This window comes from Mirounga angustirostris, unplaced genomic scaffold (assembly GCF_029215605.1).
Source record: "Mirounga angustirostris isolate CCGP_5_RB_7025 unplaced genomic scaffold, mMirAng1.0.hap1 SCAF_15, whole genome shotgun sequence".
Lineage (NCBI taxonomy): Eukaryota > Metazoa > Chordata > Mammalia > Carnivora > Phocidae > Mirounga > Mirounga angustirostris.
This window is the reverse complement of record NW_026991723.1, coordinates 84,413,664-84,431,295: the sequence shown is the minus strand read 5'-3', so window position 1 is coordinate 84,431,295 and position 17,632 is coordinate 84,413,664. Positions and strand designations below refer to the sequence as shown.

General features: G+C 39.9%; 1 protein-coding gene across 11 annotated transcripts in view; it reads left to right on the top strand.

The window, feature by feature from the left end:
* Positions 1 to 712: 712 nt before the first annotated feature.
* MAPKAP1 (MAPK associated protein 1) overlaps positions 713 to 17,632 on the top strand; it is a 244,863-nt gene continuing 227,943 nt past the window's right edge. For 4 of the 11 annotated variants that reach the window (XM_064579506.1, XM_064579496.1, XM_064579497.1 and 1 more), the window contains exon 1: positions 715 to 966. The gene's annotated coding sequence lies outside the window, so the exon portion shown is untranslated. Of the gene's footprint in view, positions 967 to 1,153; positions 1,185 to 2,618; positions 2,687 to 5,100; positions 5,222 to 17,632 lie in introns of those variants that run through there. The other 7 variants (XM_064579504.1, XM_064579505.1, XM_064579502.1 and 4 more) reach the window with 5 other exon arrangements.

The following is a 17,632-nucleotide window of genomic DNA, read 5'->3' as shown; positions in this document are numbered from 1 at the left end:
TGTCTTCCCCTGGTTCTCTCCGGAGAGAGACCACCAACAGTAAGTTCCTGTTCTGCGCCAGTCCTCTTATCTCACGGAAAACTCCCTTCAGTTCTTTAAAAAAAATTTTTTTTTCATTTATTTTTTTTGGAAGTATAGTTGACACACAACTCCCTGCAGTTCTTGAGGAAGATAGTTATTTCCATTTTAAGATAACAAGGGTAATAACTAACATTTACTAGGTGTTTATGAGTCAGGCACTGTCCTAAGTGCTTTACAAGCATCATCCCATTCCATTCTCACAGGAATACTCCAAAATTGGAACTACTGTATGGATGAGAAAACCGAGAGTCAAGAGAGGAGAAGGATTATTTCTGAGGCTACACAACAAGTTACGGTTGGCATTTGAACCCAAGTCTTTGTGACCCAGACGCAAAGCTATCTTGTCACTCATTTCTGGATGAATTGAGGGCCAAGGAGAGGGAGATTTGAAGGAGAACCCTGATGTTCATTTCTATCCGACGCAAATCCACGGGTTGGTGCGTCCCGCCAGATTCCCAGCTAACAATCTGTGACTCAGGCCTTATCCGGACCGCAGAAGTCCAGCGCATGCGTACGGCCTCCCCTTCGGCCCCGCCTCCCGGGAGAGCTTCGCTCTTTGCTCTCTGCTCTGGGGCTTGCGCACTACGTCCCCAGCCAGCGGCTTCTTCCCGGTCGGGGACTTCCGGTGCGCAGGGTGCGGTTCCGGGTCGTGGCGCGGCTCGGGGCAACGGGGCTGCTGCTCGGCCGGCCGGCGGCGGCGAGCGGTGGGGGCATGAGGGCGAGCCGGGAAAACGGCAGTTGAGCCGGCGGGGAGGAGCGCCAGTGCCCGAGGATTCCGAGAGTGCGGAGCTCGGGGCAGGGGCCGGGAGGCGCGGGGAAGCTGGGCCCTTCCCTCAGGAACGTGTCCCGGGGCCGAGCCGGCCCGTAGTGTGGCAGCAGCTTCAGGTAAAGGTTGCCCCAGCCGCTAGCTCCCTCGCTCACTCTCCCGTCAGCCCACCCGAGGAGCCTGGCGGCCCTCCTCACTCCTCCGCTCTGAGTGTTGCCCGGGGGGGGGGGGGGGGCGGGGAGGGGGGTAGCCTGCCTGGCCCTTGATCAGGTCTCCATTGAGCATCCGTTTCCTCGTCCTTTACAGAACTGGAGGCTGCTGTGAGCCTGACAGCTGGGTGTGTGATTGGGGGAGGAGAAGCCCGTGGCCTGGGTAGTGTTGGGTGGGGGAGGGCTGGCTCCGATAGTTTCTGGCCCTACCACTTGGCAACATCTAGGTGTTCTAATCTTCATAACATGAGAATTGTTTTTAAAGCATTGTCTGTGTGGTTCCTGTTTCCTTAGCTCCCCTTCTCCCCAAATGTCCCAAAGGAGTAAGCAGCCTTGCAGAACTTTTTTTTTTTTCTACCTGGAGTGCTGCTGGAACTTGGATTCAGCTTTTTATGAGAATGGCAAGGAGTCTTCTAAATCTAGTTAAGGCTAAAAAAAATATATATATATATATGTATATATGTAGTTTAAACAAGATTATTAGTTTAACTGAAGACCCAAAAGTTGACTCAGAAATTGGTTAAAATTTTTTTTGGAATGAATGCAAGTAATTTTTGAAGCCTGTCACAGTACATGGCACTGCGCAGAGCATCATGTTATAAACCGAAACCAGCAAAGTTAAAAACTTCCCCAAGGGTAAACAAATGGAGACAGGTCTTAACACACATCAGTTAAAACAAAGTCAACATTCTCGTTCCATTTTTCAAGCAAAAGGGGAGGATTATTAATTTAAAAACCTAATAGAACAGGAAAAGTTGGCACCATGTTTTATTCCTCATTTTGTGAGCCCACACAAGGTGCTTAGTAAATGCTGAAAGAGTTCTTGATGAAGCATTGATTATTGTTTTCATCTTTTTCAGTTTACACACTTGCAAGTTTGCCGGGGCTTGTGAGGCATGCTAGTGGCGCTTTATTATTTAGCTTTGTGCTCCTATCTACTTTCAGTTACTGTGATGCCAGACTACCCACATTATATACCTCTTGATCTGGCTCCAGCTTATGCTTGAAAAAGTCCCCTTCCTTAATTCCCTACCCCAGTCCTTTACTCTAGATAAGTAGGACCTGGAATCACCTTTGTTTTCTCTTTGTCCATTGTTTTTTGGTAGGACATTCTCCCCGCCTAGGTTTCTCCTTTTCTGTTTCCACTTTTGAGATGTTTCCCGGGGCCCAGCAGAAATTGGTCTCTGTCCACCAAATCGGGACAACCCAGGTTGGAAAAGATTCCTTGTCTGGAATCCTATAAACACTCATTATAATAATTTCAAACATTTACTGAGAATATACCAGGTACCATGCTAGACAAGGTATGGGTAAATAAGACTCAGTCCTTGCCTGCAGGGTACTCCGTTTAGTGAGAGAGAGAAAGAAATGCAAGACAGTGATAAGTACACTGTGTGAAGGTTCTTTCTGTGATACTGTGATAGCACAGAAGGAGGGGTGGGTCATTAACTTTTGAGGAGTGTACTACGGTCAGGTAATGCTTCATAATGTGGGGTTTACTAAGTATTACTTACTATGTGCTGAAACTATAGGTTTCTCTTATTTAATCATTTTAACCTCAGTTTACAGATAGGAAGATGCAGGATAAATTACACATCTGGTACGAGACAGAGGCGGGATTCAAACCCAGGTCTGTCTGATACCTACATCTGTTCTTTTTTTCATTATGTGCTCTGCCTTCTTTCACACACCACAACACTATATACAAGTGCATATTGAAGAAACTATAAAAGAAAGAATATGAATGTCAAAATAAATGGTACAGATAGTCCTTTAAATGTAGAGAAGGTTATGATCTTCCAAGGTCAGAAGGTGGTAGAGGGGTCAGTTCAACTTTGAATGTGAACATGGAAGACCTATAGAGAGTAACATGGACTCTGGATTCAGTTCCTTGTCCCTCCTCTTACTCCTTGACCTTTGGCAAGTTTCTTAATTCCAATCATTACTTTCCTCAAGTATGGGTTGGGATAGGGGGATTATACTGATCTCATGGAGTGTTGTGAATATTGAATGAGCTAATGTGGATAAAGGGCCTGATACATGGTTAATGTCCCCTGAAATGATAGTTGTAAGATGCAAAGATGCAATGTCTATGATGGTTTTAGAGTGGTGAGTAGACCAGACTGAATAAAGCAAGCCATTGCTTCTTTTAGTGGGGATACTGTGAAGTAAATTGGAGGGTCTGTAGGAGTCAGAGTCAATGAGGGCTTCAGTGTCAGTCAAGAGAGGTAAAGTCCAGTTTCTGCTCATAATTTTCTAGTTAATAAATGCTTTGACACTCTCTGATTCATTCAGCAATGCCAAGGAAAATGTTAAGAACCTGGGATGCAAAAAGGAATAAAACCAGTGCCCACCCTGAGGTGGTTGACCTTCCAGTGGGGGAGATGTAAGTATGTGCAGATAAACTGTAGTAACGTACTACAGGTACTGCGAAAGCAGTCCCCACAGAGTACCGTAGAGCACAAAGGAGGGAACCCTGATAATGGTAGCTAATGAGCACTTACTGTGTGCCAGCATTGTGTTAAATGCATTGTCTTATTCCTGTACCGAAAGGTGTTGTTAGCATTCTGTTTCTACAGATGATGAAACCAGAGTGCAGAGAAGTTAAATAAGTTCCTTGAGTTTGTGCAGCTGTTGGAGCTGTGAGTAGAAGAGATTGTCTGCTAGACTTTGGGACCCTCTGATGAGACTTCAGAGAGATGCTAGCCCTTGAGCCATAGCTTCAGAGTAGCTTCGGTGTGCTGGACACTATGCTAGACAGCAGGGATAATGAGTGAGTGTGGCCGCTGCCGAAGCTCATGGCCTCATCTGTCATGGTAAAAATAATATATATATTTTGGTGGAGTGGAGGAGTGCTTTTGGTTGTTGACTCATAACTGAAGACTTCAGAAATTTGCAGTTCAGTGGATTTGTATATATTTTAGGGGAAGAGGATTTGCTGGAAATCTGTTATTCTGATGTATAGGCCTTATTGTTAAAGACAAAGCAATAGATGCCAAATTATATGACTAGGAATTCTGTCACATTGTATTTTTTCCCCAGAGGAGGTGCCCTGACCTTGTGTTTTCTGTGAGTTTGAGGTTTTAGAGAAGTTTTGACTCAAAAGTTAGCACATTTCAGCTTGTGCTAAATTTAAAACAATTGAGCACATATATTTTAGTCATTGTTAAATGTTTTTGTATATCTTGCTTCCTTCAGTCTTTGTGGTTCTGTGAGATAGGTGGTATTACCTCCATTGAACACATGAGCAACCTGAGACTTGGTGGTTAAATATATTGCCCAACTCACATAGCTAGTGAGTGATAACACCAGAAAAAATAGGCCAAAAAAGAGTAAACAAATATTGATTAGTTCTCTTTTGAATATGTACATCAGGGTTCCCTAGCTCAAGTGCCCGTGATGAGGAGTAGGCCAGACCTTGGTGGATTGGATGGCATATGACTAGTCTGAAGATAGCAGTTGCTGCTCAGCTCCACTTGCTTATTGCTGGGTGACGAAGGGGTCTGGTGTCCCTGGATCTTCTGAGGGAGGATATTCTTTTTGTTTTTTATTTATTTTTTATTAAAAAATTACTTTAATCCCCATGAGGGATAATATTCTTTTTTGGGGGGGGGGAATAATATTCTTGAGGGAGCATTCAAGAGATGCTGAAAATCTGGATTTTAATTACTTAATTTTAAAATTTGCCATTTAAAAAATTATTGTATAGACCAAAACACGTCTGTGGGCTATGTACAGTCCAGGCTGCCTGATTATGAACTCTGATCTACCTGATGGCTGAAATTTTGGTGCCCACTGTTCAGAGCAGGAGGTACCATACATGTAATGGTTATTGATCAGAAGTCTACTGGTAAATTGCCAGAGTAGGGGTGTATTGTAGTTAACTCATACTGATTATATTTGGGGAAGTGGCAGGGTGAATACTTTTATTTATAATCAGGCTAATTTTCAGGGAGGATGGGGTTTAGATGAGATGACCTTGTAATACTTTTGTGTTCTTAGCACTTTAAATGCTACATTCTTGTCTTTTGGTCCTCTTTACAGTACATGAAGTGAACAAGGAGGATCATCATAACCTCTTGAGATGAAGAAACTGGTGCCCGTGAATGACAGTTTAGTAGAAAGTGCACCAGGTTGATTGAGAGGGACTTGAATTCTGAATATAGTAAGCCTTTTGATTTTGGTCAAGTCATTTACAAATCCTTGTATCTTTTTCCCATCGGGATGATAATGAGGAGCTCGACTCAAGTCCTGCTAAGGTCTTTCCAGGATGCCAAGCTTCCTGATTCTAATTGACACTCTTAAAGTCACACAAGTGATTACTGGCAGACCCCAGTGGAGAATGGTTCAAATCTAAAATGCTGCTCCTTCTCTCATGATGGCAGGTAGAGAGCCACTGCTCAGCTTTTCCCTCTGTTCTTTGTTCATCACTAATTCCGGGAAAGGACCTTGATAGGCCAGGTGCTTCCCAAATGCATACAGTGGTTTGTTGACTTTATATACACAAGATTGAAAGGGGCCATAGAGACACCCAGCATAGTGAGAGAAATATGGTCAGGGAGTTCCCAGCCCAAGGGTTTAATTTATTTTTATTTTATTTTATTTTATTTTATTTTATTTTATTTTATTTTATTTTATTTTTTAAAGATTTTTTGACAGAGAGAGAGACAGCAAGAGAGGGAACACAAGCAGGGGGAGTGGGAGAGGGAGAAGCAGGCCTCCCGTGGAGTGGGGAGCCTAATGTGGGCCGATCCCAGGACTCTGGGATCATGACCTGAGCCGATGAAGGCAGATGCTTAACGACTGAGCCACCCAGGTGCCCCTATGTTTATTTTAATACCCAGCTTCCACAAGGTGAGAACTGAAGAAATATTCTTCTAGATACTTGTTTTCATTCATACTCTATTGTATAAGGAAATAGCATAGAATATAAAAACGAAGAAAATAAATCCTGACCAGTCACTCAAAATTTATTATCTCTAGTTGGCAGCAGTCTAGATATACAGAGGAAATAGATTTAATATAGGAAACAAAATTTGGACCCTAAGAAGAAAACAGTTTTAAGTAATTGAAAGTGTGAAAAATAGGAGAAACCACTTAAACAACAAAACTTAAATTCTGGAAACAGCAAGAAGGTACTAGAGTAACTATTGGAATTAGATTATAGTAATTGCTTGTGAAATAAATTGAGTATTATGTCACATTTACCCCTAAATGTATGCAGTGTTAGATTCATATACTTGAGTATATTTTTATATATTTGGATATATTTTTATTATATGCTTTTATTGATGCAGACAAAATGGACTGAATGTGTAAAACCTCAAAAAAAACACATTTTTTAGTTCCCTGTGGACTTATCTTAAGGTACTGTATTATAAATAAGTACTCTTTCAGTAGAGAAAATGGTAGAAAATTGTTGGAAGGAATAGTTTCTTTGTAAAGCAATTAAAAAAAATAAAACAGAAAATTTTTAATCTGAACTTTCGTTGCTGATGTAAAGGATACTAACAAGACCCGAGACTGAATCTTGAAGCAACGTGAGGTGGGGCTTTAGAGTCTCAGCCACCTGGATTGGAATGCTGGCTCTGTCAGTTATTAACTGTGTGAGCTGGACAGTCTGCAAACTGAGGCCAACACTGCCAGTCTTATCTGGTGCTTGGGAGGATGAAATGAAACCACTTAGTGAGTACCTGGTACTATTATGCTTCTGGAGAGATGCAGGTATCAGCGTGCAGGGGTATAACACATTCAGATACGGTATAATGTGATGAGAAATGACTCTGTGGCGTGGTTGTGAGGAAGTGAGACTCATTTTCATGTCTGGCTAATGGGATGAGTCTCGTTTGTTTCTAGTTGTGCTTTGTGATGTAGTGCACCTACCAAGCGTGCACTGTTGAGGAGGTGTCTCGGTATGCTTTTTTTAGGTGTGGAGTTGAATGAAGTCATCTGTTTAGGTTAGATGAATTGATCTGTTAAATACCAATAAAGACTTCCAATTGCTTATATTACCTTTTTTTGGTGTGCCCATGACTGCCCTTTGAAGTTGTTAAAACAAGAGATATTATGCTCTCCTTATCTCCATCTTAACAAATGCTGAAACTGAAGCTTAAGAAGTAAAGTGATTGAAGGCAGAGAGCTGATAATGACAAAGCTTGGATTCAAACCTTTGGCGTTTTTTTTTTTTTTTTAAGATTTTATTTATTTATTTGACAGAGAGAGACACAGCAAGAGAGGGAACACAAGCAGGGGGAGCGGGAGAGGGAGAAGCAGGCTTCCCGCGGAGCAGGGAGCCGGATGCGGGGCTCGATCCCAGGACCCCGGGATCATGACCTGAGCCGAAGGCAGACGCTTAACCGACTGAGCCACCCAGGCGCCCCTTCAAACCTTTGGTTTTATTGTTGTTTTTTACTCTGAACACAGTGCTTTTGCCACACTTCCGTGCTGTTTTAGATTTGGTTGCTGGCCCTTGTTTCAGGATGGTCATCAACTATGGCCCTTCTTACTCCTTTAAACTCAATGCCTGAAGAAAGTTGTTATTGATTATATTGTGTAAGCGTTTGGTTACAGGTATAATCTTACAATATGAAGTTTAAAATTTTAATAAAACTCTAATCATAATACTTATTGCTAGCAGAGATTGGTTACAAATATATTGCTAGTGGGAATATGAATTGGTGAAAGTTTTCTGGAGAGCACCTTGGCATTATTTATCCAAGCCTTAAAAAATAAGTCATGCAAGCCATTTGAGCTTGTAATTCCATATTTAGAATTTTTTATCAAGTTTTTATTTAAATACCGGTTAGTTAGCATACAGTGTAATGTTAGTTTCAGGTGTAGAATTTAGTGATTCATCACTTATATATGACACCCAGGGCTCACCAAGTACCCTCCTTAATCCCCTTCACCCATTTAGCCCTTCCCCCTGCCCACCTCCCTTCCAGCAACCCTCTGTTCTCTGTAGTTAAGAGTCTGTTTTATGGTTCGCCTCTCTCTTTTTCCTGCCTGTGTTTATATGTTTTGTAGAAGTTTTTGGTAAAGAAATAATCAGATATGTGGAAAAATAATTATGTTGCAAGATGTTCACTGCAGTAGTACTTACATCAGCAAAAATTAGAAACAACTTTAGTAGTTAACAAAGAGAAATTATGGAAAGGCCATTGAATGGAAGTATTGTGCAGTCATCTTAGATTTTTAGAAGAATTTTAGTGATATTAATATGTTCATCATGTAATATACAGTGAAAAAAGGATATAAAACTATATAAAGTACAATCTTAATTATATCAAACATATGCAAAGGAAAAGAAGAAATAGATTATGTATTTATACTTTTCTCTGTTTTCCAAAGTATTATCTGATAAATATAAATTATTTTTTAATAAAATCATTTTAGTTTAAGCTTAGTATTAAATATGAGTAGAGCTGGTGAAAATCATTTCAATCCAAAACTTTTCACTAATGCAGATGATCTGAAGTAATAAATGGGTTGTTATTTTCAAGTTTTTTTTTTTTTAAAGAATTTATTTATCTATTTGAAAGAGAGAGAGTGAGTGAGAGAGAGTATGAGCCAGGGAAGAGGCAGAGGGAGAGGGAGAGGGAGAGGCAGACTCCCGACTAAGCAGGGAGCCCGACATGGGGCTCGATCCCAGGACCCTGGGATCATGACTGAGCCAAAGGCAGCCACTCAACCAACTGAGCCACCCAGGTGTCCCTCAAAGTTTTAACCTCAATTGGTTTACATTTAGCATATGGTTTCAGGACACCTGGGTGGCTTAGTTGGTTAAGCATCTGCCTTTGGCTCAGGTCATGATCCCAGGGTCCTGGGATCAAGGCCCACATCACGGCTTCCTGCTCAGCAGGGAGTCTGCTTCTCTCTCTGGCACTCCCCCCTACTCATTCTCTCTCTTTCTCTCTCTCAAATAAATAAATAAAATCTTAAAAAAAAGAATATGGTTTCATGTGTGTTGACATAAATGATGTTGAGGTTCCCAGGCTAGCCTTTCTCTCCTCCCCCCAAATCCTATTTAAGCCAGTATCATGGAAAAAGAGTTGTATTTGTGTTGGTGGTACCAGTGTCCTCTTCAGTGGCCGATGGGACTGTTGGTAGCCTTGTGACAGCTATCTTTCAGAGTACACTCCTATCTCTGTGAGGTTGGACATTGTTATATGGCGCTTTTATGTGAATTGAATGCTTATATACTGGGAAGTGCTTTTTTGGTATGGGAAATGATAAGTGTGACTTTCTCACTTTTTCTAAGAAAAAGGTCAAGGTTTGGGTTTTAATTTTTATGGCAACAGTATTAACAGTGCTTTTCTTATTGTCATGTATTTCATAATTGAAATTGCAGTAGTTTCAGCATGTACATACCAGCAAGATGGCCAGTTAGGGTTGTTGTTGTAAATGGTAATTCTCTTTTATACAATATAAAAAACATGCAAAAATTTTAACGATGTATTTGAGCATATTTAAATTGGGAAAATACCAGGCAAGATGTTTCTTTTTGTAAACTGCTTCTGTCCAAAGCATTCTGTATATTATCAGAATGAAAAATGACAGCACTTTGTCATCTGTTCAAATTGATATTGCACTCTATGCAATGACAGCTGAAAAAGCCCACAGGTGCCATATAAAGAGGTGACCATGTTGTCATATTTCATTTCGGCATCCCTCTGCAAAGCCATAATTACCTAATTAGGTTGTTAATTAGGAGATTAGCATTTCACTATATTGATAGAATGCTCTTTACCGGTGTGGGGCTAGATACAGATTTGTCTGCCCTAATTTATAATCTCTGCCTTTTTTGTACTTATTTATTTGCTTAAGTTCCTGATGTGGGGCAATTCGGTTTACCTGAGAAACAGTTGTCTATAAGGTAATGATGCTTTGATCACTGGATTAAAAGTTGCTGAGTTAAAATGTGAACAGAATTAAAAGGGTGGTCCATCCCCAAAACGATAATAAAAATTCTGAGTTGGTAAAATCTGTATGCTCGTTAGCATAGGCAACAAATACATAATAAGAAATAAAATTGTTGGTATAAAAAAAATCCAAAATACAAAACTAAGTCTGAAATGTGATAGAGATTTATTTACCCTAAACTAGGCGAAGGCAATTATTTAGTTATCTTGAATAACAAATGTCTATCATTTACACTGGAGACTTATAAAATATGTTAAGTATTTTGAACATGTTTCAGAAACTGAAGCTTGGTTAATGACTTTGGAACAAATATATTCAGTCTTCAGTTTAGACTTCCTTAGATAGTCATCATGCATCAGGGTTTATTTCATTTGTTTCTTCTGTCCATTAGTCTGTGCTTGGAATGTTCTCTTCTCACGGCCTTTGCAGTCCTGAGTGCTTCTGGAATTTGAAGTATTTCACAGTAACCTTCACTTAGTGAACTATGTGGAGTAAGCGGCATATCTATCAAGTGTGTCTAACCTTTTTTTGTGGGAGCAGGGTAGGGGCCAGCAAAATAATGATTTTCATGTATTTTCACTCCAGTGCATGTTTTGACTATACTGCTTGTAATTTGCGTTATATATACCTTTTCTGATCTTTCCAGTTACGGAGATTCAGAGTTTTAGGAGCACAATGTTAGGAGCGCCATTCCCACTGTGGTAGTAGCTTAGTTCCTTTTGATATAATCACAGTGAGAGCCGTTGTTGTAGAAAGCGCATGTGTACTTAAGGCCTTTTTCCGTGCAGTTGTTAGGAAGAATTGCGTTTTATATCTGTAATATTCTTTACAATGAAAAAATATTTTAAAATATTTGTATATGAAGAAAATAACATGTGAAGTCTTTTAGTCAAGTTAAGATTTTGCTTAAATGTAATCATTCATGTATTGGTCAATATCTGCTGACTATACGTGAGGCACTAGGCATATGTCTGGGAATTGAGCAATGAAGATTCCATACACCGACACTGCTATCATGGGACTTGCAGTCTGGTACAGACTAGTTTGAGAAATGTTTAGTAATGGGAGTGAAGGTGAGTATGGAGGAGTACCTGCTCTGGACTTGATAAGGTCAGACCTTCTTGGGGCAGGTGAAGTCTGAATTGGGGTCTGAAGGGTGAAGGAGCAAACTGAGCCAGTGGAAGGACTGAGAAAACTGTTCTAGACAGAAGGAGTACACGTTCAAAAGCTTGAAAAAAACTGAAATGTGCGTTTGGCTGGAGTTAAAAGAAGTAGAGGGGTAAGTAGAAGATGGAGCTGCAGATGTAGGCAAGGTTCAGTTTTATTAAAGAGTTTGGGAAGGCACCATAGGATTTTAAGACAAGTTAGGAAACAAGTTAGATGAGAGATGGTGGCTTGGATAGGTTATGGAGATAAAGAAAAGTGAATGAAATCTAAAGCAAGAAGAGGATGCATAGGATTAACTAAATGGCTCTAGGTTTCACAGAAAGAAGGGAGTCAAGGATTCTAATTTGGGCATTGTAATTGTTTTATAATTTTGAGTGTGAGAATGTACTTTAGTACATCAGAAAGAAGTCATGAGCCTTCTTTTCCAATATGACCAAAACATGTGCAGTACGACCAACTAGTTTTCTTTCGGGTGAGTTGGGAAGAGTATTCATATTTGAGTCACTTTTGATTCCTGCATTGTGACAGCAGCCTTGTGGGTATGCAATAATGTCTTACTGAAGTCCAGAGAAACTGAGATTTTTCCCGGTTTTCTGTTGCTGGGTTACTGGGTGGTGGAATTGGGAGCACACGGTAGCTCTCCAGAGCCTTGTGTTTTCTGCCATGCCATGTCGCCTTTCTGGTGTTACCCCTTCTGTTTATTCCAAAGCGAAGAGAAGTACTCCTCAAGGACCAGTTGCTGACAGAGGTATTGTGTTGTTAACTCTGTGGCTTCTTCTGCCCAGCTCTAGTGTGGGTTAAAGTGTCTGATGCTTTGGTAGGAGAAGGTGCTCCAGCACCTGAGTGTTTCAGCCAAGTCCCAAGATTCTGTTGGGATTTCTGGTACTAGAATTTAATCTTCCTCAGCTAGAAATGTTGACTAGCTACCTCCACACAAGTTCACTAACATATATGAAAGTTCTCCTTTTCCTGAGGAAAAGACTTGGAAGTTCCCATTTTTGCATGAGGCATTTCATCTCTCTTTGATATAATAAACATATATTGCAAAGTGTTTAAAAAATTTCATGGTTACCAAAAAAAATTTCATGGTTACAGTTGCCACCACTGTTCAGTTAAGTGATTTGCTGGCATCATTATGTTAGAATAGCCTGAAGTAGAAGAAATCTAGGATGCAGCATGGATTCTAGCCTTCCTGTGTTTCTACCCCCCAACCCCCATTTTAAAAATTGGGATATAATTCTTAATGCCGTAAAATTCTCCCCTTTAAAGTATACAGTTTAATTTTCACAAAATTGTATAACCATCATCACTATATAATTCAAGAACATTTTTATCACCCAAAAGGAAACCCCATACCCATAAGTAGTCACTCCTCATTCCTCCTTCCCACAGCCCCTGGCAACCATTAATCTACTTTCAGTGAACCTTTCATATAAATGGAGTCATACATTATGTGGCCTTTTGTGTTTGGCTTCTTTTACTTAGCATAATATTTTCAAGGTTCAGATATGTTGTAGCATGTGTCAGTACTTCATTCCTTTTTATTGCTGAATAATATTCCATTGTATGGAGAGACCACATTTTGCTTATCCATTCATGAGTTGAGGGAGATACGTTTTTTTCCCCACTCTTTGGCTATTGTGAATAATACTGCTGTGAACATTCCTGTGCAAGTTTTTGTGTGAACATATGTTTTCTGTTCTTTTGGAATGGATTACAGGGTCATATGGTAACTCTGCTTAACATTTTGAAGAACTGCCAACCATTTTACATTCTCAGCAGCAGAGTATAAGGTCTGCCCCCTTTTTGTTTCTGCTCTCTTCAGACTCTGTTGCTCTGGTCTGGGGTGGAAGCAACCTTAGGTTCGAAGAGGTCCATGAGCCCCTTGTCTTGATAAATGGGAAATATTCCATTTTTCTTGTTCCACCAGGTTTATTCTTCAAGCATGTATGTACCAGGCCTTATATTGGATATTAGTGACAGGAAGCCAAATAAGGCTTTTAGTCTTTTCCTCTGAAGGACTTCCCAGTCCAATGTTTGGAACTTCTTACTAGGTAATGGGGGAGAGGGAAAAGTAAAGAAAGTAACTGCCTAGGAATTTGTGAATTTCCACAGCATGGATTCTAACTTTAGAATCTAGGCAAAGATTGACTTGTTTTTCACAGCTTCTAGGATTTCTTTTTCTTGCCCCGTCCTTTAACTCTTGCTATTCCTTGGATTTTGTTCCTAAGTTACTGCTCTTCTTTCCTTACATATTTTCCCTGGATAAGTTCATTCACATCTATGGCTTCATCTGTCATTTATATGTTGATGTCGTCCAAATTTGCTTTTTCCTAGGCTTCAGATTTGCATATTCTTTGTGTGTCACTTATATGTTGTAGTCTCCCAAATTCACTCAGACCTCATTCCTGGGCTGTCAGGTTTACATCATGATGAATCTCTATTTGGGTACTCCATAGATGTCTCAAGTTCACTGTGTTTGAAACGTAATTCCTCATTTTCCCTCCACCTGTTAAGCTGTTCCTACTTTTGAGTTTACAGTCTCATTTGTTGGCACTATCATGCAGGCCAGAGAGTCTCCTCTTCTCCTTAACTCTCTATATCCAGTCACCCAGTTCTAGCAATTTTATTTTCTGTATATTTCTTATCTATTTCTTAAATTTTTAGACCTATCTTTCACTGCCTTACTCAGATTTCATCATCTTTCCTTGAGCTGTAGTCACAGCCTCATAACTAATCTTATGTCATGTCCATCAGATTAATCTGTGCACCTGCCAGAACAGTCTCTCTGAAATGCTCATCTAGTCAGCAACTTGAACTCTATGTAGTTTTAGTTACTAAATACACATTCTGCTGTTTCTTGTTTTAATGCCTTACCTCATGTTGTCTCTTCTACTTGGAAGAGATGAGTTTGTCTCTTTGATCCTTCTGCCAGCCATCCAACTTCTTATCTTTGAAGATTCATTGTAGAACAAGGAATAACTGCAATAATAATAGTAGACGTTTGTATAATGTTTACCATGGGCCAGACACTGTTATATGCACGTAACATATGTGAATTCATTAAATCCTCACAGCAGTCCTATGAGATGGGCACCAAAATTATTCCTGTTTACAGATGTGGAGACAGAGGCACTGAAATTGTTACTTTGCCTAGGTCCCACAGTGAGTGAGTAGCTGAGTTCAGATTTGAACCCAGGCAATCTGATGCTTGATTGCTTCTCTTTGTCTCTCCTACCTACCTTTTGTCAGCCTACCCGATTCTCTGTGCTTCCCCCACCTCAGAAGTTAGTTATCTCTTCCTGCTTCTGTAATAACCCATGCATGGCCTGATGTTAATCTGTAGTCCATAGGATAGATCTGGAGCAAATTTTATTTTAAACATTTTTGATCAAGGAGGCAGCATTATAGATTATTTAATTGCCAGCCCCCTCCCCATTATTCTTGAGGTGACTAAGTTGGAAGTGATCATTCCCCATTATCTTGATCTTAGTCATTCATCTCTTGAAGCCTTGTCTGAATATCTAGTTTTATTTAAATATTTTTCCTTTGTGTTTCCATAATACTTTGTTATAGAATCCTTTAGCATCGTTCTCACTCTTTATTTTTAAAATTTTTTTATTTAAATTCAATTTAATTAACATATACTGTATTATTAGTTTCAGAGGTAGAATTCAGTGATTCATCAGTTGCCTTACAACACTCAGTGATCATTATATCAAGTGCCTTCCTTAATGTCCATCACCCAGTTACCCCATCCCCTCATCCACCTCCCCTCCAGCAATCCTGTTTGTTCCCTATAGTTAAGAGTCTCTTATGACTTGCCTCCCTCTGTTTTTGTCTAATTTTATTTTTCCTTCCCTTCCTCTATGTTCATCTCTTTTGTTTCTTAAATTCCACATATGAGTGAACTCTTTATTGTGACCATTTATGTACTTATCTCCTTTTCTTGACTCCCTTGTACCTCTTGGGGATAGGGAATAAGACTTACTACTTTATACTCCTGACTGCCAGCCTGGAGGAGGTATTCCTGTTTGCTGAATGAACAGGGAAGTCTGCTTATACCCATATCTAGATTAGTGAGAGAAGAGAATTAAGAGGAGTGTGATGAAATGGACTTACACTGGAAATTTAAGGCAGCATGTAGTAATTGTGTGGAGCAGGAATTCTGGAGCCAGATTGCATAGTGTATCCTGGCTCCACCTTTTACTAATTTTGTGACCTTGGGTAAGTCTGTGCCTCAGTTTCCTGATTTGTAAAACATAAATAATAATAGAATCTACCTCACAATTTTGTAAGTGATGTTGTGAGTGCTTGCTAAATGAATAAGCAACCTTCTGGAATCCAGAGAATTGATTATTCTTAAGTCGTGTTTTGTGAAACACTTCTCCCCTGACTGTATAACATTATAGGCAGAATGAAGCCAACCCTGCTGCCCTATCCTCATTTTGATCCATGTGGTGATGGTTTATAAAGGAAAAAAAAAAAAGACTAGAAGGTTGTAAACAAAATAACTGGCAGTTAGTGTAGTTTTGTTAATAACAATAATAACAATTATCATTTATTGAGGTTATGAAAGCTCCATTCAAATGAAAGTACAAAGCACCTTTCAGAATCACAGAAAAATAGTTTGGGGATTATCTGCTAGTTTAGATGATCTCATTGCTGTCCTTCATTCATTAGAAGTTGAATGAGCTTATAAATATTCTTTTTCTAAGTATCCCTATGAAGTGGAGAGAACATAGATTATGGATATTTCCCTGCTGAGGAAACAGAGTCAGGGACACCTGACTCACTTGAAGTCATTCCATTGTTAGTCCTGAGGCAGGCTAGAGACAATAACCTGGAATTCCAGATATGTTTACTCTTAGAGTTCTAAAAACCATTTTTTATACATAATAGCATTAAAAAAAAACCAGGTGGCGATAATGCCCATTCAACTCAAGTCAAGCCCATTCAACCCACTCAGTTTTGTAGTGGGTTCGCTGCCAAAATGTTGATACTATTAAAATCTTTGTCAAAAAAGGAATTCCTTGTACTTCTATCCTTAGAGTCTGAACCATGGCACAGTGATATAAGTAAAACTTAAAATGGAATTCATTTTTCCTTTGAAGCGAAAACACAAAACCTTTTAGTTGGACTCTCAGGTACATTCCTAACCATACCTCCTTGTTCTCACATGTGCTTGGGATAGAGTGAGAGCTGAAAGGTACCTCTTATAGTTCAAACTCCCCATGTAACAGATGCAGAAATGGACCGATGTGTAAAACAGGTTTAAAGGGGCTTAAAGAAGTGACTTGTCCAAGGCCATGTAATTAGATCCCTGGTAATTAAGGAATTGGAATTCAGGTTTCCTGAGTGGTGCTTGGAGTGAACTGTGTTGCTTCTGTTAATTGATGATGTGGTTAACCTGAGAGCCAGGTAAGTGGAAACAACTCTCTTCAATTCTTCTATTTAAGCAAACTGCAAACATCAAGGAGACAATAAAAGGAAAATAAATCTTAGACTGTAGTGGGATACTTATCTACTGAACCGGCACCATGGATAAGGGGCCTTTTTTGGGGAAAATCATGGCACAACCCTTTGGGAACAAGAAAGATCCATTTGTTCATCTGTTCATTCCACGCTGAGCTCTTATTGGATGCCAGCCACATTCTACTAGAATCTGGCAGCACAGTGATGAATAAGACAGTGTCCTTAAGGAGCTTAGAGTTTAGAAGAGAAAACCAAAATAAAAATAAATAATTATTTTTTAAATAAATCGGTGTGATTAGTTTGTTCATTCATTCATTTATTCATTCCTTCAAACTTTAACATAGCAGCCAGAGAGATCCTTTTTAAATGTTACATCATATCACAATCCTCTGGTGGTTCTCCACTTTAATCAGAGTAAAAGAAGAGTCCTTAGAATGGCCTGTAAGGCTGCACATGTTTGCTGCACTCTTCCAGACCTCATCCTCTACTACTTGCTTCCTTGCTGGACTCCTTGCTACTTCTTCCGCAGTGCTGGACATACTACCCTCACTTGGCAATGAATGCACTTCCCTTCAGAAGTTTACATGGCTTGTTCTCTTACCTCCTTCAAATGTTGACTCAAATGTCAGGTTCTCAGTGAAGCATTCCTTGACTACTTTATTTGCAGTTGCAGCCATGACCCACCACCTGGCATGCCCATCTCTCTTCCCTGTCCTGTCTTTTTCCATAGCACTTCTAGTTTACTGTTATAATTTACTTCTCTGTTTTGTCTGTCTCCCCCATTAGAATGTGAACTCCATGAGGGCAGGACTGTCTGCTTTGTTTTCTGCTGTACTCTTTGCATCTATAACAGTGCCTGGCACATGGTAGGCTTCAATAAATACTTGTTCAATGAATAAATTCAACAAACACATAGTACCTACTACTAACAGACAATGAGCTGGATTAATTACTTGGTGGAAGTAGTGACAAAGTGCAGTGCAATGGGACCACAAAGAAGGGAGCAGCCAAC